Source organism: Lucilia cuprina, chromosome 4 (assembly GCF_022045245.1).
Source record: "Lucilia cuprina isolate Lc7/37 chromosome 4, ASM2204524v1, whole genome shotgun sequence".
Classification (NCBI taxonomy): Eukaryota; Metazoa; Arthropoda; class Insecta; order Diptera; family Calliphoridae; genus Lucilia; species Lucilia cuprina.
The window spans coordinates 7,999,557-8,024,130 of NC_060952.1; the positions used below are offsets into that span (position 1 = coordinate 7,999,557).

Consider the following 24,574-nt stretch of genomic DNA (forward strand, 5'->3'; position numbering starts at 1 on the left):
TTCCATTGCATTATCTTTAAAAATGAGTCCTATAGATTACAAGGTTTACATGGACGAAAGGGCGGACATATCTTTATCGATTCAGAAAATGATTCTAAGCCGATTGGTATACTTTAATGGTGGGTATAGGACTAATATAATTGTGCGTTACAAATATCAGCAAAACCCCAAAATTAATCCAAATATCTAAAAAAAAAGTTGCTATGCAATAAATGATGTCCCACACATACATTAAAACAGTCATATTAAAAAACTACTTTACTAAAATTATGGATGTAGATGATCCTCACTCAACATGGTCCAATTTATTATAGATTTTTAAATACAGTGAACATGGCCCATGTCTGTATCAAATATTTATGCCAAGAATGCTTGGACCTAAGAAATAAACCAACACATTAGGTTATCCAAAATACACCGTTTTTTATAACATTTGTTACGGCATCTGAAAGTCCAATCTTTTGACTTTAAAATTAAGTTTTAGATTTTCAGTCCATCATTACAAAAAAGTACCAAAAGGGTTTAATCTTATAAATTATAATTCCATTAGGATTCCATTTAAGTGACGGAAATTAAATTAAATTTCCGGAAATTCCACTTTTATAGATTTTTCATTCAATCACTATGTTGCATGTTTTATGTTGAGTTTCTGGGTTCAATATTATATAAATGTTTCAAAAAGTATCAGTTAAAGAATGAACAATTAACATAAAATCAATTCCTATAATTTTCCTTTCCTTAGGAACCCATAAGAAAATCCAAAAAATTAATATTTAATGACAAAAAAGTACCATAATGATCTATTTCATTTATTCAAAAGTACCATAAATATTTTTCGCACAGAACAGATTTTCATTCACTCAGAAATCTCAATGTTTAGTTTAAATTTTTAATATTAAAGAAAATTAAACAAATATGTTTCTATGAACGAAAAAGTATCAAAAAAGGTACTTATACATTTTCATTTACTCCGGGTTCCGAAAAATGTAGATTATAACTCAAAAAGTACTAGTCAAAAAGAACAATACAATAATAATCTAAAAAAACTGTTTTGATATAAATAAAACATTAAAAAAATAATAACCTCTAAAATTTGTAAAACCGCTAAGAAATTTAAATTTTTTTATAACTTTTGTTGTTTTTTTATTTTTAAACATTCATTAAAAACAAAAATAAAAAATTTAAATGAATTGCATTTATTGAAATAAAAACAAATAATAAAACTCCATAAAAACGTGTCTCTTATTATAACATCTTAGAATTTTAAAAAACAAATTCCTTTTTTAATGTTTATTAACCCCTGTTCATTGAAATGCATTCCATTTCATGCCACAGCGAATGAGGGAGTTTAATGATTTTAATGAACAAAAAAAAACAAGAAACAAGTTGTCATTATTTTAATGACAAATATATTCAAATTTCTAATTAATTGTTATAATTTTTTAAAAGTAGACAGTGGACTGTTATATTGGCGTATAACTTTTGGACTTTTATAATACATACACACTTGATATAAATTTATTTTGTTATTGACCTTAATAAAATGAAGTTTTTCATTTGTTTATTAATTTCAGTTTTATTGCCTATTTTTAGGTGTGGAAAATCGTTTGCTCACACAATTTATTTGTTGTACCTATAAAATTTATTAATACAAATTTTTAATGGCGTCTTAATGTTGGACATAAACAATTTAGCTTTCAAATTGCTAATGCAATTTTTTCTTAGTTTCTTGAACCCGATTAAAAATTGAATTTAATAAGGCCTTTTTTAACAACCCAATGATTGGTGACATTCTCTTTATACATCATCGAAATACTGGGTGTTAGACCCTCATTTTTAAATATATTCCGGATTCTTTTTAAATTCTGAAACAATCTTCTCTAGAATTTACTTTAAATTTCACAATTGGATTAAAGTTACCATTAAATCCTATTTCATATTTTCATGATCACAAAATAGATTCTTTTTAAATTTAAACGCGTTTTAACAAAGTCATAGCCGATTTTAGTTTATAATCTAAAATCGGGTTTGGAATAAATATGGAAATGATCACAAAAGAAGATTGTTATAGCCGCTTTATGTTTCGAAACGTTAATTTGATATTAATTTGGTCACCGTAACATTACGTTTCCTACAGTGCCAGTTCTGCTTATCAAAAGTGGGCACGTTATATTACAACCACAACCTTAATGGTCCTCGTTTTAGCATAGCTTCCATACAACTTTGTCTTCGGAAAGTAGTTTCAATTGGCATAACTGTCTTTTATATGTACCAGTAAAACTTCGACATAAACAAGTGTTATACGAACAAAAATGTAGTTAATTTAATGACGATCGAACCTCTATTTATCGGACCATCGATATAAGGTCTTCTTCGGAATATGACTTTAATTCCCATTACTGGCGAGTTCAACAATCAACTTTGCCATAAACCAGTTTTGTGTGAACGAAAATCGTTCTTCTAAATGTTATGATGATCGGTTTATAACTATTCGTACCCCATTAAGGTCCCTTTCAGAAAATGTCTTTAATGCTCATTAGTGGCTTTAACATACGAGTAATTGAATTTAACGTAAACAAGCTTTGAATGAACTAAATCTTCATAGAGAATTTCATCACAATTGACCCTTTCCCCATAAAAAGTTTATAAGGATCGGTTCATAATTGATTGAATTGATTTTCCCCCTGTTGGTTCAAATATTTTGCCGATCGGTCCATAATTGACTCATCAGATTTTACTCTCATTAATTACTTTAAAGTTGTGTGGCCTTCGGTAGGTTAGTGGTTAGTGTTCTAGTCTGGTAGACCGGAGGTGGTGGTTTCGATTCCCACCCGTGGCACTGGTTGAGGAGCGCACAACAGGCCCGATTGAGGCGTAGGTGTATTTCTTCGGATTTGATGTGTATACATCCTCCTTTTAAACTAACTAACTAACTAACTAACTACTTTAAAGTTCGATCATAGTGATGAAATTCACGGTTAACAAGTTTTCTTTGAACTAAAATCGCTATAGCAAATGTTTCGAAGATAGGTTCATAACTGATCCTCTCCCAATTTAAGGTCCTCTTCAGAAAATTACTCTAACTCTCATTGAAGTACGAGTATAGCAATGAAGTTGGACAAAAACAAGTTCTTTAGGACCCAAAATCTCTCAACAAAATTTTATGGTGATCGTTCCATAAAATTTTGTTTAATAGGGAATGACCTCATATAAGGACACCTCCCGAAAATGGCTTTAACGCTCATTACTGCCTTGAAAATACAACTACAGCGATGAAATTCGTCATCAACAAACTTCATATGAAATGGAATCTTCATAACGAGTTCGATGAGGATCGAACCCCTCATAAAGGGCTTAATTTTGAGGAAATTTTAATCAAATAAATGTTATACAAACCATTGAGGATCGGTCCATAGTTGACGCTACACCCCAAAATCTTTAAAATAATCAATATATTGTTATAAATATCGGATAAAGATTTTGTTGTAAACACAAAATAAATTTGCTTTCGGAAATAAACGAAGTTAAAACCAAAAAATACAAGTTAAAGGTCCATAGTGCGACTTTGCTAAAGAACCACAACAACATTAATTGTCAATTTTAGATTGTTCACGAATAATAAGAAATATTACATTTGTAGTTTTAAAAATTACTTTTACTTTTCAAACCTTGAATATTAATACTTAATAAAAAAACCCAAAAACATTAAAAAGAACTTTACGGAACATTTTTGCATGTTACAATTACAAAAAAATTAACTTTTTAATGACAATGAACTAGGACAATAATTCTCTGTACAATTCCAAAGTTTAATGCACTAAATTTAACAACATTCATAGCGAATGCATTGGCAGCCACATAATTGAAAGTTAAGTAAAAAAATATATATGATTCCTTTCACAAACTTCTTACTAAATTAAAATATGTCTAGAAATCCCTGATGCAGGTTTTCCTTGTTTTATTCTTTTTCAACAGAAATGGTAATTATAGCAAATTAAATGGAGGTCAATGAGCTATCATAGCAATAAAAACCGATAACCTTGTTTTTAAAAGGAACAATTTGTATTTGTTCAACAACGCAAAAGTCAGTTAGTAGTAATCAGTTCATGCGGATGTAACTTGATTTGATTAAAATCGTAACCAGAAAAATGTCTTAAACACTACGTTGTTAAACAACAAAAACAGGTCCTTTTATAATCAAGGAAGAAACGTAATAAATATTTAGAATGGAAAAATATATTTATATATTATTTATGTGCGGTTAAATTTGTTTAAATTAGTATGAGCTTATTATAATGATTTAGTTGCTAGCTTTGAAAATTTTCCGTTTAGGAAGTTTTATTGAGATTAAAAATATTCTTGAATATTTAAGTTGTACTTACTTTAATATGCATTGACGCAAGCATGTACTTGTTTTAATTGAATAATGTTTTTTTTAGTTAAATATTATAAATAAATAAGCTAATACTTTATGGAACAATACCCACAAAATTACAATAAATTAAACATGATTGACAATAATTGAAAGAGTGTTATGACGTTAATTGTGATTATCAGCATCACCAATATCGGTATTATCATAATTTTATCGTTAACTAGTTTGTGCTGGAAAAGTTTAAACATGGTTTGAAGCTGCCAAATTTATCTCATTAAATTTTGATTTTAGTATCGCAATTTTCAGTAAAAAACTTAAAACTTAAATTTAATTTTAATTTAATAGAGGTTAGAGATCAAAGTAAAAATGTATCATTTTACAAAAGCATTATTTGCAAAAAACCGCAACAGCAAGTTTAACTGGGTACTAAGAAACCCGCCCTAACAAACAAAGAAACAAACTAACTAACTAACTAACTAACTAACTAGCTAACTAACTAGCAAACTAACTAACTAACTAGCTAACTAACTAACTAACTAACTAACTAACTAACTAAATAACTAACTAACTAACTAACTAACTAACTAACTAACTAACTAACTAACTAACTAACTAACTAACTAACTAACTAACAAAAGTTTCCCAGTGTGTACCAGGTCAAAATCAGCTGACATGTTCGTGCGCTGCTTGAGACTCGAAAAATGTTGAAAAGTCGAAGTCGACCATTTTGTTCCAAAAAAGTCGATAACTCGACTATCATCTAACTAACTAACTAACTTACTAACTAACTAACTAACTAACTAACTAACTAACTAACTAACTAACTAACTAACTAACTAACTAACTAACTAACTAACTAACTAACTAACTAACTATCTAACTAACTAACTAACTAACTATCTAACTAACAAAAGATTCCCAGTGTGTACCAGGTCAAAATCAGGTGACATGTTCGTGCGCTGATTGAGACTCGAAAAATGTTGAAAAGTCGAAGTCGACTATATTGTTCCAAAAAAAGTCGATAACTCGACTATCATCTATGAAAAAAGTCGAAAAGTTGAAAAAGTCGAAAAAGGTCGAAAAGTCGTAAAAAGTTGAAAACTCGAAAATAGTAGAAAAAAGTAAAAAATAGTCTAAAATTAAAAAAAGTAAAAAACTCGAAAAAAGTCGGAAAAGTCGAAAACTCGAAAATAGTAGAAAAAGGTCAAAAAATGGTCTAAAATTTTAAAAAAGTGTAAAAAAGTCAAAAACTTTAAAATAGTCGAAAATTGTCAAAAAGTCGACTATTTATAAAATGCTAAAAGTCTAAAAGTCGACTTTTAACTAATGAAGTCGAAAAAAAAATGCAAAAAGTCGACTTTTCGTTTCATCTATAGAACCTTAATTTGTAATAGTTGAACATTGGATTTCAAGCTCATAGGTTTAAAAATTTTAATAAAATCGTTACCTTATTATTCCTGTCACAAGCAATTTCGAAGATTATTCTAATAGAGTTTTAAATCTGTAATATGGATTATATTTTAATATATTAAGACAATCCCGATATACAATATAATTTCCTAACTGGTGGCAACACAGTTTTACGATATTTATTACAACGCTAATTATTGAATAAAAAACAAACAAAAAAAAACATTGTAAATCAAAGGAACATAAAATATTACTTAAATAAAAATTTTTGACATAAAACAAAAAGTAAATAATATATTGTTGTCATTATAAAAACTCAATTATTATTTTAATTTTGAAGTGATCATACAAGATCAATAGGGTTGAAAAAGCGAGTTTACAGACCGAATGACGCGCGACTTAATTCAATAATTACAAAAAAAAATTGTATTCATTGTTTAATGTTTTTTTTTGCAATTTCAGCTTGACCGGCATGTACGATCGGTCAACTATACTTGTCGACTGTCAAAGTTCTAGACAGAGAGCGTAATGATAATGATCGTTACAAAACACAATAAGAGTAAAGTGCAAAAAATCTAAAAAAATAAATATATTATTAAGCCAAAAAAAAAAAAAAAAAATAAAAATCACACAAAACTTGTTCTCATCACACTATTATTATTGTTGTTAATTTTTGTTCTGTTGTTTAGTTTTTTTTATGATTATTTTTCTCATTTTATTTTACTGTTGTTGATGACCAGTTGCTGCTGCTGCTGATCATCTTCCTCTTCCATGAGACTATCGATCGATGCTTTTAGTAAAAACAACTAAAAATTTACAATTTAGTAGGTGTTTGAATGTTAAACGTTTCCGTTGTTTCTGAAAAAACTTCCTATTTGAACGTGCTTTGAGAGATTAGTAGTGAGATTTTTTCTGCAAACAATTAAATAAAATAAAGAATTTTATGTGTAAAATTAATTACAAGTGTGCATTATTGTAAATATTTGAAAAAAAAACTAAATATTTAACTAAGAAAAATTTTTATTTGAAAAGCTATTAACTTAATTAAACATCAATTATAACCCTACAATTGTGTGTTTGTTGTTTTTTATTTCTGTAAAAGGTAAGTCAAATTTTATTTATTTTTATTGACATTAATTGTGATTTTCAACAACGATCGTGTTGTCTATTGGAATAAGGTTAGGTTGAATGAATGATGATGCTCTTTAAAGAAAAAAAAACTATTGTTTACATTTCTAATAATATGCTTTTGATTTGTTACTCTTTGGACTCTCTCTCTCTGTGAAATAACGTTACATTTTGTTTGTTTACTTTTACGTCAGTGTTACTAATTTGGCGTTTATTAAAGCAGTTAGAGATTAAGAATTTTATTTTTCACCTAAAACTACCAGTAATTTGACTAAGAAAATATAAAACAAGTATGATTGTATAGTCGGACATTGGCGAATATATGATACCCTACACCAGTTATGTTAAAAAAGTGGATAATTTTAAAAAAAAATAAATCATTTAATTTTTTTTTTAAAATCAGTAGTATCATTTATAGTTCTATAGAACTAAGTTTTGTAGATTTTTGTTGACATAATTGAACATTTAACGTAATTATGAGCCTAAAGGCCCGATTCGAGGTTACAGTTGTATGGGGGCTAGGCGAAATAAAGGACCGATTTCAACCATCAGAAGCGTTTGTTCTTGAACCAAGAAAGGAGTATGTGCCAAATTTCATTAAATTATCTGAAAATTCCAAACTTTAGCGTGTGTATAAGGTTTACATGAACACAGACAGACAGACAGACAGACGGACGGACATAGCTAAATCGGCTCAGAAAGTGATTCTAATTTGATTGGTATACTTTAGGACCAATATTTTTGGGTGTTACAAATATCAGCACAAACGCGTAATACCCTCCCCGATATAGCGGTGTAGGGTATAAAAATGACTCAGAAACTAATCATAAGAGAGGTTTATAAAATACTATTTTAAAGATTCGAGGAAAGGGCAAAATTTTCTCTCGACGAAAGTAACATTTATGATCATAAAATGATCGTATATATGATCAAAAGGGTCAAAAATTACTCGAATGTTACACAAAGTTTAAAAAAAATTCTAGCTGGGGTTATTACAAGGTTTTATGTTATCATTTTTTGAATTCATGCAGAAAGAGTACTCCTCAAAGCTTTTGGAACTAGTCTAAAACTAATCCAAATTTAATTTAAATTGAACTATGTAAAGACCTAAATGAGGATTAGGTAAACCAAAAAAACTACTTACTTGCAAGTTGTTAAAAAAAAAAACATGATCTATTCCTGCATTAACTATGTATACTGTTGAACGTATCATGTACTGCAATAACTTTGAAAAACCATATAGGTACTAACATGAATATGAACTATAGTGTTTTTGGGTAAAGGACTTTTGATAGGTCATAATGTTCGTCGAATTTTATCATAATTGCAAAATTTTACCCAAGAACACTATAGTCGGATTTATTAAACCTTAAATAAACAATTAATATCTTTATGAATACAAGGAAAAATGTTTTGGTCCATTTATCTGGTGCTTCAATACGTTTAATAAATCGTTTAAAATTTAATTAAAGTGTTAATACAACAAACCATGTAAGTTTTTATCAATTGTAATTAGTTAATTATTTGGGAATTTTATTATAACACAATCAATGTTCATTTACTCTCAACAACTACTCATAAAAAAACAATCAATGTCAAGTTACTTAGGTAAATAAAAAAACAAATATTTTAATTCCGCAACAATCTTAAATTGTTTTAAAAATTTGTTCAATTTTTTAATCTTCCTTCATTGTAATTTTATTTTCTCACAACAGGCAGATCTTGTTATTTTTTCCTATTTGTTTAATTGACAAATTTGTCAAATGTAAATACGAAATTTCAAAACAAAAGTACATACATATTATGTACAACTGTCGTGAAATGACCCTGATCTTTAGAAAACAAATGTACGATTTGTTAAATTTTGTAAAGTGTGTAAAATTAACGAATATCTGTTAAAATATTTGTTAATTGCGGTTAATGCTTTTGTAGATATTTATTTGTACGTTACAAATAATATTGGTTACTGGTTTTGAAATCTACACAAAAAGTTTTAGCGTTTTTTTAATAAATAAATGTAATTTTGGAAAAATTAGGTAAACCATTAAATAAAATTAAAACAGTTTTATCATGGATCAGGCACAGATCCAGCTCAAGCGTGTGGGAAAGGGGGCGTTACTGAACAGAAGTAGAACAGAACTAGAACAGAACCTAAAAACTAAAACAGAACTAGAACTGATCTAGAACGGTACTAGAACAGAACTCGAACATAACTAGAACAGATCTAGAACAGAACTAGAACAGAACTAGAACAGAACTAGAATAGAACTAGAACAAAACTAGAACAGAACTAGAACAGAACTAGAACAGAACTAGAACAGAACTAGAACAGAACTAGAACAGAACTAGAACAGAACTAGAACAGAACTAGAACAGAACTAGAACAGAACTAGAACAGAACTAGAACAGAACAGAACTAGAACAGAACTAGAACAGAACAGAACTAGAACAGAACTAGAACAGAACTAGAACAGAACTAGAACAGAACTAGAACAGAACTAGAACAGAACTAGAACAGAACTAGAACAGAATTAGAACAAAACTAGAACAGAACTAGAACAGAACTAGGACAAAACTAGAACGGAATTGAACTAGAGAAGAAAGAAAAGTATTTTTAATCAAGATTTAAATTTTTTCACTTTACAGAACGTTAATGTTTTAATTAATTTTATTTATATTATTATAAAATTAGAGAAACTTTCAATATTCTGCTATAACAATCAAATATTGTTTATTTAATAATAAAGATTATCTCTGCATTTTTTAATTGTCACAAATTATTAGCATTTTTATTAGACACAACTGTCATTTATTTAGAACAATTTACTGGACAGTTTAAATGAATCAGTCAGATGAAAAATTAAAACATTTTTTTTTATTAATTTAAAAACAAGTATGAATTTATATTCGGACATTGCCGACCATATGATACCCTACACCAGTCAGTATGTTAAAATTTTGATTTTTTTTTTTTAAAGGACGCTACAGGTCGCAATTTTCAATATAATTTGATGAAATTTGGCACATACACTTTTTCTAGTTCAAGGACGAAATTTCATCAAATTATATTGAAAATTGCGACCTGTAGCGTGCGCACAAGGTTTACATGGACACACAGACAGACAGGCGGACATTGCTAAATCGACTCAGTAAGTAATTCTGAGGCGATTGGTATACTTTAAGGTGGGTCTAAGGCCAATATTTTTGGGTGTTACAAACTTTAGCACAAACGCATAATACCCTCCCCACTAAAGTGGTATAGGGTATAATAATTACATGATATTTCAGTGGATTGCTTATGTAAATATTTTATAGATTTTTATTCAAACAATACGCTGCATGCAAAAATTATTTCAAAACACACATCGACAGACAGAAGGACATAGCCTAATCGACTCGATTTTCTATAAAGATCGAGGGGTTTGGATAATTATATTGCATAAATTACAAACGGTATCGCAAACATAAATAAACCCTTTTCACAAAGTTGAAGGTCATAAATATAAAAAAAAAACAATTTAAAGAATTAAAAATATGTATTTTCCATAAAAATTGCAAAAGAAGTGTCTCTGTCCCTATTTAAAAATCACTTATTAGAAGAAAATTAAGCAAACAATAACACTTTTTTATTGATTCGATGTCATAGATTAATTTAATACATTTTAAAAATAAAAAAATAACTTAAAAACAAATTGCGTAAGAGTTTAAGGAATTTCTTTTTTACATTTTAAAATTCTAAAATAATTTTATGCTGACTTTAATTTAATGTTTTACTTATTGTATTCTGTCGCTCATAAAATTTCGTTTTTTGTTTTTTTTTTTTTTTTTTTTTTTTGTAACCGAACCCAAGCCCATTAAGGAATTTCCCCACATTATAAAGTCTTAAGCTAAAACGACATTGTACCAAATGGAATAATAAAATTGTTAAGAAATAAATTAATTTATAATTATCATAATTTTGATGGCAAATTTGTTTTTCTTAAAGAACAACTCAAAACATTATTTTAAAGCTATTTGGTAATAATTGCACGTTTCAATTGTATTTTAAACACATTTTCAAAGATGTTTGTTTGTAAATCTGGACTCACGATCTTTAGATTTGATTTGTTTATGAAGTGCGGCCAAAGAACGGTGATGTACCCGTATGAGTAGTTGGTTTAATAAATTTTAAATTAAATGTTAAAAAAATGGTTATGCACAGTAAAGGGGAATTTTTATAAAAAAAAAAACTACCGGGATCATTATTTATTCGAGAAATAATTTAAAAATTATTCTCTTTGCAGTGTTATTATATATTAATGTATATATAAAGCATGGAAAATTCAGCACTGTTGTACGCAGTACCCTACAACATATCAAGTAGTTTTCTTTTACTACAACTTTATTAAGTCATACATATGTACATATACCAATAGATAGATATACTATTAAGCTACGAATGCACGGTTGTCAGATCTTATAACGTCAGCAAAAAATTTTTCAAAAAACTTGTAACAGTAGTGTGAACTTACAATTTTTGTTTTAAAACGTTGTCAGAAATAGCATTTCTGACGATTTTTCAAGACACAAATTAATTGTTATTAGACATTTTCTGACAACATTGTAAGATCTGACAACAATGTATATGTACGTAGCATTAGTTCATAAACTTAATCATAGAATATATTTTAGATTATAATTGCTTAAAATAAATGAAATATATACATATGTCAAAATGCAATGATAGAGTTTCATTAATGTTATGACAATAAATTGTCAACATTTCTATAAAATATGTCACGAAACAATTGTTGAGGTCAATTTTGAAATAAAATTGTTTTATTGCGTTTATGAAATAATTTCATTGAATCAACGACCTTATTCATTCCATCAATGAAATAATTTCATAATAAAGTTTAAAAACAGATTCATTAAATAAATAAAACAATATCCATAAATGCACTGAAGGGCCTACTATAGGTTTTAAATAATGATAAATTTCATTGATATAATGATGAAATTTATGAGCACAATGCAACTTTACTGTCAATAGTCAATAGAATAGTCCATAGAGTAGTCAATAATTTCTAAAAAAAGGCTGGTGCATATAGTTGTCAATAGACAGATACATAGACTAATTAACAGACATGTCAATGCAATAGTCAATAACCTAGTTCATGGACTGGTCAAAAGGCCCATTAATAAACTGAACCAGAGGCAAGCCAATAAACTAAACTGAAGATCTGTTCTCGACAATGCAATGTCTGTTTTCGACAACGTATTGTTGCAATGTTGACAACGCAACGTTGTCATAATTATGTATAAACTGTGACAACGGATGTTATTGAAAAATTTGATGTCAATTTGTCTCTAGGCGTGTATCTGAAAAGTTTACCAAAGTTTTACACAAAGTCTAAAACCAATAACGAAATGGTGTGGGCGAAATTTTCAATACCATTAATCCAATTTTTAACATATTGTCCTGAAGTTTTTTAAAAAAAAACCCTTTTTGGACTTATTTCAGATTTTATTTGTAAAAAATTTTGTGTACCATATAAAAATTTATACTATCAGCTTTAAAATAGTGGCTTAACATCTGACATATTTCCTTTCGCCTTCTTTGCTTGACGTATCAAATTTCAAGACGCGATATCTCAAAATCCTGATGTAATGAACAAATTTAGATTCGGAGTCAGAAAAGCTCAACCTTTAGAAAAGCATGCTTTGGACACTGTCTTCAAAAATGTTAAAAATCGATTTTTGTCCCAGATATGATGTAGAAAATCGAAGGTTTGATTCGAATTGGGAGTGTTTCAATCTTGTAGAACAATTTCTCAGGTTTTCGACTTTTTATACATTTTGTCAGCACGTGTTATTCAAATACTATATATATACATAAAAAGCACTCTTTTTGATAAAAGATATTAAGCACTATTTTGTCAATTTAAAACTAAAGTATTGAGAATGGAACAGATACACATAACCCCAGTAAGGGGACAAGTACTGCATATATTCTATATCTTTAGGGATATTTCTTATTGTAAGGTTGGTTGTAAAAAAATCCACATAAAGAACAAAATGTAAATACTTATGTGCGATTTAAAATAAACTTTGAAATAAAAAAACGGTCAATGATCTAAAGCATGTTTCTTTTAAATAATGGTGGTTATGATTTATTTCCTTAATGTTATACCGGTAGACGAGTGAGCGAGTTAAAACAAACTTTTTATTTTACATTTCTTTCATTTTTCTAAATAAACGATCTAATCGTACGATTGTAAGTGAGTTGGTATGTGTCAAATTATAATAATAAAATAGTTAAAAAAAGCATACATGTATTTTTATTTATTTATTTATTTATTTCACTTGATACCACACGTTCACTCACCTATAGTCTGCTAATAACAAAAAACTTCATTTAATATGCAACTCTTAACATGATGAGTAAACCTAATGACTTTATAATAAATTAACATTTCAGACATTATTATCATTTTTTAAACTTACTACATGTATATGTATAAACTTTTATTATTTTATTATATTTTTTTAAGATAGATTTTAATTCAAAAGATTGTTTTATATACATATTTGCAAATGTGGTCGTTAATCATTAGCTGAACATTTTAAAACCGAACTTGAATATATTTTATTTACAACTATTTTATTTCAATTTGGACAGTCAACCGGATTAAACAAATTATGTATTTAAAAGTGTGAAATATTTTAATGTGGATTCTTTACATAATTTTAATATCAATGAGAGAATTTGATAAACTCAAAGAGTGCACAATGGGGCAGAATCGATTTAGTTAAAATTGTGCAGGCATTTGGCTAAACAGTAATGAAGTCAAAGTTTTGAAAATAGTTTCCATAAAAATTCTCAGATGCAACTATGCCCTGACTTTTCTTCATGATAATGAAACACTTTTTTTTAAAGATATTTATCAAATTGTCTGAAAAATTAGTCCTGTAGTTTGAATACAAGGCTTACGGACTGACATCATCAAATAAACCAATATTAACTTATGTTATATAGAATCAAATTATATCAAGATGCAATAGTTAAATGAAATTTGCAAATTTTTTTAAATTTATAAAAAAAACATCTGTAGAATTTTATAAACTAGTTTTCTTTTAAAACCCAAACAAATAAAGTTGTCAAATAAAATTTGCAAAATTTATTTGAAATTAATAATATAAATCCAGCTTTATGTTTAAATTTAAATAAATTTTAATTTATTCGCCAAATGTCTATACATTTGTATTAATCAAATAAAATAAATTCAATTTGCAATTAGCATATTAATTAATGAAGTCATTATTTAAAAACTCTGTTCTTTATATAAAACCATCAAAGAAATTATCGCGTGAATGTAAGTACATACATATGTATAGGTCAGTCCTCATGTTTGCATATGTAGATTTATTCTCTGCTCTCTTGTTCTCTTACTAGATTAATATCGTTTAAGTTTCAGACATTTATTCTAAAGTTAAAATGTATGGCACACCCTTTCTTAACGCATAATTTCTAATTAATAGTCTAAACAAGTTTAGATTTTTATACCCTACACACACTCACACATATACATTTATCAATATACATAAATATTTAAACGTGTAAACCACTACACTAACAAATATGTAAAATTATAATGATATATTTTGTAGTAGGTATTATTCGAATCGTCTAAAGAAATTTTATTCAATACACATACAAACACGTGTGCATATACACCTGTATATGGATATTAGGAGCGTCCCCGATGTGGGGAAAGATTTTTAAGAAAATATTAAAAAGTATGAAATTTATACTTAAGAAAAGTAAGAAATTAAAGTCGGTGGAGGCCGACCATATAATACCATACACCTGTTACAAAAAGTAAAATGTAAATTAGTTTTCATAATAAAACATTTAAGTTGAATTGTAATTTAATGTTGAATAAAACTGTGGACACTTAAGTCAAATTCTGAAGAGTGCTTTTTATGGGGGCTAGGGTCAAAAGAGGCCCTATACTTTTAAGTTCATGAGGGTCAATAAAGCAACTTTTTGTCGACATACGAGTATATTAAACACAATTTGGAATTTGAAAGCCCTATTCGGAGGGTTCAGTTTTATATGGGCTAGGTGAAATAATGGACCGATGTTAACCATTTTCAATAGGCTTCGTCTACGTACCATAGAAGATCATGTAACAAATTTTATTGCATTATCTTCAAAATTGCGACCTGTAGTTTGATTACAAGGTTTACATGGATGGACAGACAGACACACACACACACATACAGACATACAAACATACAGACATACAAACATACAGACAAACAGACAGACTGACATCTAAATGGGCTCAGAAAACGATCCCGAGCCATTTGGTATACTTTAAGGTGAGTATATGACCAATATATTTGTGCGTTACAAACATCAGCACAAACCCAATCTTCGATCCAAACATTTAAATCGATCTGGGTTCTTATCAAATTCTAAATCTTTTGACAGTACGTCTGTTTAAGACACGATAGAGTCCGAATGAAAAGAGAAAACTGAAAATTTCCAATTTTCAAATTTCCAATTGGTCAATACTTGAAACCAACACCAGATTCATAAGGTCCTCTTTAGGTAATGACTTTCATTTATGTATATGAATTCGCTAAAACAACTTTGACAAATCCGCAAATGTATTTCCTTTATTGAACCTTTTCCTCATTTACATATTTTAAAAGTTGGTATATAAGATTCGGCATACTTAGTTGAATATAACACTTTACTTGCTTGAAATACGATGTATATTTTCGGGGCCTCACTACTATGTGTATTATATGTAAAAAGAGTTATATACAAATTCATATACATATGTATGTCTACATAAACATTAAAGTTTGTACTTATTTAAGTACCCAGTAAAAACTTGGTAATTACAATGACCACTAGATATCGTTCTGATTACATAGAAGCATTTTAATAACATCTTATTAGTAATGTGTTATATAAACGCTTTCTAATTAAGTAGTCAATTTACATTGACTGAATTTTCTATTTACTTCTAAGCGATTGTGGCGAATATTTATCTCCAACTTTACCATATTAAAATATTGATTAAATATGCTATTCACAAAGTAAATTTTTACATTTTAATCGCTTAACTGGTAATGAAAGTTTTTGCTGGGTTCTTAATTGTCCAAATGTTTGTACATATGTGTATACATATTTACATGTTACAATATTTATACATATTTAAATGTTTTTACAGCAAATCGAAAGTAAAATATGTAAAAACAAAAATTTATTTTTTTGAAAGTCAATGTTAAGGTTTGTAGGTTTAAGAACAGGTTGGCAACTGAACATCTTTTGACAGGGTATACCTTTTGAAAAAAAATTGACTTATACAAAAAAAATTATATTAATAATAATAAAAATAAACGATTTTTTTTATCGAATACTGTAATTATGGCAAATAATTTAGTTAAAAGACGAAACTGAAAAATTTCATATTATTTGATCCACATCCACATAGGGTACACCCTATTAAGTCCTTTAGTATCTGTTACTTTATGTATTTACATTTACAATTTGTGTGGCACATAGTGTGAGAAGAATTTGTTTAAAATCCCCAGACGTCAGGTTTAATTTATTACATTTCTAGAGAAAACAAATAATTGCAATTATAAACAATTTGAACAAAAGAATTCATTTGAGATATTTTTACACAAGATTTTTTGATAAAACTAAACAGGATTTAGTAAAAATTCCCTGTTTATTTGAGGTACATAAAGCGTATTATTTATAATTGTTTTATTTGAATAATGTATAAACAGGTCGATGATCTTACTGGATTGATTTAAACGCAAATAAGCAAATTCCCATAAATTCAGTTACAAATTGTGGAAAATAATTCATAGATTAGTGAAATGAAAGCATTGTTAGACTATAGTTAGGGTATAAATTCCGAGAATCGTTGGGAAAAACTACTGGGAAATGCAATTAGTACTCTATAGTCTAGTCTATAGTATAGTCTATGGTCTAGTCTATAGTCTAGCCTATAGTCTAGTCTGTAGTCTAGTCTATAGTCTAGCCTATAGTCTAGTCTATAGTCTAGTCTATAGTCTAGTCTATAGTCTAGTCTATAGTCTAGTCTATAGTGTAGTCTATAGTCTAGTCTATAGTGTGGTCTTTAGTCTAGTCTATAGTTTAGTCTATAGTCTAGTCTATAGTCTAGTCTATAGTCTAGTCTATAGTCTAGTCTATAGTCTAGTCTATAGTCTAGTCTATAGTCTAGTCTATAGTCTAGTCTATAGTCTAGTCTATAGTCTAGTCTATAGTCTAGTCTATAGTCTAGTCTATAGTCTAGTCTATAGTCTAGTCTATGGTCTAGTCTATAGTCTAGTCTATAGTCTAGTCTTTAGTCTAGTCTATAGTCTAGTATATAGTCTAGTATATAGTCTATAGTCTAATCTACAGTCAAGCCAAGTGGGAGAGACCACGCCGACTTTAGCCAGTCTGTAATTTTTTTTTTTCATTAATTCTGACATGGATGTCCAAATTGTTCATATAAAATTTTAGAATTGCAACTATTACGAAATATAACATAATAACAACAACGAAAATAATTAATGAAATATTTCCTTACTTTTTAGTGGAATAATTTTCCTATCACTTCAGGTGCTACAATTAAAAGTTTCAACTTGAAAATTGTAAACTATATGTCGAATATGTTTTCAAACTCAAATAATTGAATAGTTAAAATTTGCATTTCCGGTTGATTTTCTATACGTAAAAGTTCAGTTTAAAAGTTAATGGATGGAATATTACAAGTATTTTAAAGCTAATTAAAAACATAAAGTATTATTATTTTTTTTTTGCATTTATTGTTATTATAATAAATATTTCATTGAGTGAGTAGTGTAAATATTTGCCAATTCCCAACACGTAAAATTGTATTTAAACAATTGCTTTGTTTTTCTTCGGAGATTTGTGTTCTGGTCGGGAATAAAAAAAACTTAAATAGTTTTTTTTTACTGGTTTTGATAAAACTATATTACACTTCAGCATTGCTGTACGGTGAATTAAATTTTCCTGGCACTTCTCCATACTTTGTTAAGACTATAGTGCATAAACTATTAAGACTTGAAATGTGAACTCTTAAGATCATAGTCAGTGGAATTAAGAGATTATAGTCTTTAAAAACTATAATTTGTAGATTATAGTCTTTATAGAGATTATAGTCTTTAAAAACTATAATTTGTAGATTATTTTGTAGATGGTCGATACTGCAGTTAAGACACTATATTTTAAAGTTCTTTTCTCAAGACCTTGGTGTAATTAATGTTAAACATACAAGTAATTTTATTCTATTTTAACATTAAATAAAAACACAGAAAAAAAACAGAATTTAAACAGTAATTAAATAATCAGATTGTTACAATCTCAGTCGTTTTGTTGTGCATTTGTTGATTTTTTTTTAAATTTAATTTAAAAGCCAGTACCTCAATACTTGTATTAATACTACGTATTTTGTATATTTTACAATTAAGATCTCATTAATTATAAACGTGAATAAAATTTATTATTAATTTGTTTCGATAATCGTCAACAATAAAACGGTAAATTTTAAATAATGGTTTTAATTCTTTAAAGTAACGCTTCAGAACAATTAAACTGTTATGATTAATGTAGAAAAAACTTTAAGGTAATAAATCTGTGGAAACTTTTAACTAGAGAACTTGTTGTGTCATCCACCATATGACTCAAATTTCCAAAAAAAAATAATAGTAATAATAAAAATATCATAAACCTTTAAGATTTTTAAGAAATTGCCAAATGAATTTTACCAGTATTTACCGGTTCAAAATTTAACCTAACAGCTTACAACATCCCTTGATTGTTCAACAACTTTGTATGCATTTATCTAATTATTCCATTATTTAATAAAAATTTCATTAATATTCATTAGTATCTGTTAAATAAATAACTTAGAATTATTTTGTATATATATATTTTTTTTAATTGTAAATATTAAACCATGACCTTGTAGATTTGATAATGATGCAACAACAGCCTCTATGGCTTAATTAATTGTATTTTATTGCATTCATTTCCTTGTAAATGTTTTAACAATTAATGAAAAAAATGCATAAAATTATCAGTAGATATAAAATAAAATTGAAAGATAAACAAAATTAGTTATTAACAATTTTAATTTTGTATTTTACACAATCAATATTGATATTAAATATTTAAAACTTATACCTATAAAAAAACTTAATGTGATAAATATTAAGGCTATTCACAGATGGCATGAAATCATAATAAAAATTTAGTTTAGTTCTAGTTCAGTTCAAGTTTAGTTCTAGTTTAGTTCAAGTTCAGTTCTAGTTCAATTCTAGTTCAGTTCTAGTTCAGTTCTAGTTCAGTTTTAGTTCAGTTCTAGTTCAGTTCTAGTTCAGTTCTAGTTCAGTTCTAGTTCAGTTCTAGTTCAGTTCTAGTTCAGTTCTAGCTCAGTTCTTGTTCAGTTCTAGTTCAGTTCTAGTTCAGTTCTAGTTCAGTTCTAGTTCAGTTCTAGTTCAGTTCTAGTTCAATTCTAGTTCAGTTCTAGTTCAGTTCTAGTTCAGTTCTAGTTCAGTTCTAGTTCAGTTCTAGTTCAGTTCTAGTTCAGTTCTAGTTCAGTTCTAGTTCAGTTCTAGTTCAGTTCTAGTTCAGTTCTAGTTCAGTTCTAGTTCAGTTCTAGTTCAGTTCTAGTTCAGTTCTAGTTCAGTTCTAGTTCAGTTCTAGTTCAATTCTAGTTTAGTTCTAGTTCAGTTCTAGTTCAGTTCTAGTTTAGTTTAGTTCTAGTTCAATTCTAGTTTAGTTCTAGTTCAGTTCTAGTTTAGTTCTAGTTCAGTTCTGGTATAGTCTATAAAGATTATAATCTGATGACTATAAAGACTGTTTACCTTAGTGACAACAAACTGTGATGCCCCTCAATAAAATATTTGCATATTTAACTATAATCGTATGATACGTTTCTGTGAGAAAATAAATACCTACAACAACTAAACACAGACCTTAAAAATTAAATATATATTTTTTTAAACTGCCAAATCTTACACATTCAAACGATGTAAAAATAGAAAACCTAAAAATACATAAAAATCATTAATAGTTTAAATAAATTGGATATGTGTTACTATGTCACCTATTAAAATACACAAAAACACAAATACAACTTACAACATACAAATACAAAATAAAATTTTGATCTCGACATCATCAACAACTTGTAAAACACCATCAAACATTAATAAAACAACTTAAATTACAAACAGTTTTTGGTTGTTTTACTCTATTGACTTCAAATAAAAAAAATTACAAAAATAAACTACAACAAAACATTGGTAATTACATAATTAAAACTGGTTTACAAATGTTTTTTTTTTTAATTTAAAGCTCTTTTTTCATTTTGCTTTTATAGGAAATTTCATTTTTTTTAATGAAAAATCTGATGTTCGCACAAATATTGAATAATGAATACATGTATAAACAATGTATGTACGTAGATATCTATGAAGTTCGAAACGTATGTTCAAAGTATGCATTCATGTACCAACTTAGATCCGTCTGTCTGTCGATCTATTCAGTTCATTTGCCTGTATGTTTGATTGGTATAAACAACATGTTGCTGCAGTTGCTGCTTCTGCTGTTGTTTATATTTGGTAATTGACCAACAATTAAAGTGTTAAAATAAATAATCATCGATAACAGCAGCAACAAATATACTTATAAGTACATACATATGTACATATTTACAATAATAACTTCAGTATTTGCAATGTGAATGAATGATTTTACGACAAATCGCTTAACTCCAATTTTACACTTTTCATATTTCTAAGTGTTAAAGTACTAAATTGACAGCGGTTTAATTTATTTTATAATTATTTTAAATAGTATTTTTTTATATTATATATAGAATGGATATAATTGATTTGACACTTGAACTTGAATAATTTTTGTTCTTTTTTTATTTGAACCATTATTAAAGAAATTATTTTATGAGTATTAGTTCAGTTCTAGTTCCATTCTAGTTCAGTTCTAGTTCCATTCTAGTTCAGTTCTAGTTCAGTTCTAGTTCAGTTCTAGTTCAGTTCTAGTTCAGTTCTAGTTCTGTTCTAGTTCAGTTCTAGTTCAGTTCTAGTTCAGTTCTAGTTCAGTTCTAGTTCAGTTCTAGTTCAGTTCTAGTTCAGTTCTAGTTCAATTCTAGTTTAGTTCCAGTTCAGTTCTAGATTTGCAAAATGTTAACGCAATTATTCCATCAGCCACCACCAGTTAATTTCATTCTTAATTGCTTACATAATTTTCAGACTTATAACAGGTTTATAGGAACTAGGAACTTAGACGGGGTTAAGAACCTACATTTTTAAACGAAAACAACCATATAACGAAGGTTAAATATTTTAAATACTTTCCTATACAAATTAGCAAACTAAATAAATAAAATATATCTAATAAATACGTTGTGTACAGTTTGAAAAAATAACATTTTTTGCGTTCTGTTACTAGTAAATTTATGCTAAAATTATTTCTCAATATTTACACTAGCATATGGCCATTTTTTCTCAAACTAAAATAAATTTATTTCTATTATTTTTACTGTAATTGAAGGTCAAAAAGAGGTGCGTTACTTTTGCTAAAAAAAAACAAATTATATTGAGTTTTAAATCAAATACTTAGACGGCTACTAAAAAAAAACCTCCTTACCTACTAGTTAAAAATCGAGTGATCACTAGATCATTGACGAAGCTGCTGTTTTAGTAATGAGAGAGGTCTTGTTACCGACATTAATAAACCTTTTAGTTTAGTACTCAAAACTCAAGTATAAGTATTATTATTTTTTATTTTGGTGAATTTAAAACTAATTTATAAATATAACGCGTTTTTTTATTAGATAAAAAATTTATTATTAAAATTTTTTATTTAAGTTTTTCATAAAATATTTGCATAACTATTCAAATGTAGAAAAAAGCAGTAACGGTTGATTGACTTTTTCCTAGTGTTTAAGTAATACAGATAGACAGACATACAAACGGAATTTGCAAAAGGCGTTAAACTGAGGGCAATGGATAATGGGAAATAAAATTAATATGAAATGAAAATAAATAAAGAATTTATTTAGCTGCGTTATTGAAATTGATTTCCATTCGTTTTTGAATGGGGTTGAGTGTTTGAGATTCTAATTTGATGCTATTTGTGAGAGTATGCTGCTTTTTAAAATTATTTTGATTTTTCAACAATTTGTTTAAAATTAAAATTAGGATTAGGAACTATAGACTTTTTAGGTCAGGTTTTTCAGATGAATATAATCTACGTTCTTTGTTTAAACCTAGTTTAATCTATGTTTTGTGTTTTTAAGTAATCAGTAACTTTACTTATTATCTTAGTTTAACCGAGTGTTATTGGCCAATTAAATTTTAGTTATAAGTGACAAAACACAATCAACAAATAATGAATTTGAAAGAAGAAAATTTAATATTTTATGTAAATTGTAGTTTTATGATTTATATTTGCAAAAAAAAACAGCTGCTCATTGTTTACGTTTTTGAGTGAGAAGAGTGAGAAGAAGGCTGATCTGAGTTAACTGATCTTAAACTAAAAAACACAATCATCGATTAAAGTCCGCCTAAATTTATTCCCAGTTTAATCTAACAGCAAGTTAATCCTTGTTTAACTGAGAAGTAAAAAACCCGAATGATCAATGATATATTTAATCCGATCGATTTTCGATCTTCAGACAAATTTTTTTCACACAAAATTTTGTATAAAATGGATCAGGATTGGAAACATAAATTTAAATAAAGAACAGAGTTTAGAAAATTATTGCACAAAATGATCTACGAAAAAAATATTTTATGCGATTACGTCTTGATTCTAAAAAGCATAAACTGATCGTAAACGAATTTTTAGTGTAAGAAGAATTACGATTCGAAATATATTTTAAGACATTTTTTTAGATTTTCTAAGAAAGATCAAAAGTATCACTTTCGATATGTATATAGATTTAGTTGAAAATGATCCTCGATTTGAATGTATGTTATTAAGATTATAGAAACTGAAACAAGGTCGAAAGATTTTTTGTGGAAGCGATCACTTTTATGCCTAAACAGTTATATGTCAAATTAAAAACTAGAATGTTTTGCTTTAATGACTCTACAAGGACATGTTTAAACTATATTTATTAAAACGACATATAAAACATATTATTACAAATTATATAAAAATTATAAAATTTACGTTTAATTACAATTTGATTTCAAGATCATCTTCATAATGATCTTGATGTAAAACCATATCAAACGCGTTTATAATAATAATATTTATTTAAACATTGGCATACATAATACTTAGTAATAATAGTAGGTAAGTAAGTAATTCGAGACAAAGAAGGTATTGAAAAAATCCAAAAAACACACAGAAAACAAATATAAATTAAAAAAATAAATGCAAATAACTAATGGCACACACAACTAATTTTCAAATCAATGTCATTACACAAACAAACAAAAAATATCAGCATTAAAAATAAAACTATAATAAAATTTTAAAATACCAAAAAAAAAAAAAACTAATGGCAAATCAAAATAATTTTGCAACAATTTAACCCTCAAATAAAATTTAAATTTGTAGTAGAGTTTGTATTAAATATATTTTTCTAATATTGAAAACCAAAAAATAGTAAAATTCAAAGTATTGATATTGATCGTTTAATTGTCTGTTGGCAGGCTAAAAACCAACAGGTTCAGCCAATTTCAATCCACACATTGGACTCATTGCAATAATAACCAACCATCAGTTACTACTTGTTCGCATAATGACGTTTTATTTATTTGTACCTACCAAAAACGAACACCTAAAAACATTTTAACTTTTTGTAAAAAATTAAAAAAAAAAAAAAACTTAAAAGTATTAAGCAATTTAACGTGAAATGGGTGTTTGAATTTACTGTTAACACTCTGTAGGCCTAAATAATTGCACACAAACACACTTTATGGTTTGTAGATAAATATTACTACTTACTGATTTACATTGGACTGTAACTGAAAAAAATATGAATGTTAGTAATTTTTGTTGTTGTTTTTTTTTACTTGTTAAATAAATTTTAAACAAAAGTTTTTGATATTGAAAACACATACTTAATATGTATTGTTGTTACCAATAAGATACAAAAAAAATATAGCAATGCTATTTAACAACAAATGATTGACACAACACAATTTGGTCAAGAGTAAAAATGTCTGCAATTTTTAAAAACAAATATGTATTTTACATGTTATTTTGAATAAAAAAAACACATCAGTTTAAACTTCATAATACGTTCGTTGACTTCCAGGGAATTTTTTTCTCTTAATATGCTAAACAAAAGGTGGGAGTTACAGTGGGACGTTGTCCAAAGTTGTCAAATTTTTTTTGCGGTTTAAAGACCTAAATTTGTTTTTATTTATTTTCTAAAGTCTTCTAGTTTAGCTATAAAATTGACTTTTATGCTTATTCACATAAATGTAATAAAATGTTATTACAAATCTAGTTCAGTTCTAGTTCAGTTGTAGTTTAGTTCTAGTTCAGTTCTAGTTCAGTTCTAGTTCAGTTCTAGTTCAGTTCTAGTTCAGTTCTAGTTCTAGTTCAGTTCTAGTTCAGTTCTAGTTCAGTTCTAG

At 27.5% G+C, this 24,574-nt stretch overlaps 1 protein-coding gene across 2 annotated transcripts in view; it reads left to right on the plus strand.

Moving 5' to 3' along the window:
- Positions 1–6,574: 6,574 nt before the first annotated feature.
- Positions 6,575–24,574, plus strand: part of LOC111676459 (elongation of very long chain fatty acids protein AAEL008004) — an 84,188-nt gene continuing 66,188 nt past the window's right edge. For both annotated transcript variants that reach the window (XM_046950684.1, XM_046950686.1), the window contains exon 1: positions 6,575–6,887. The gene's annotated coding sequence lies outside the window, so the exon portion shown is untranslated. The remainder of the gene's footprint in view (positions 6,888–24,574) is intronic.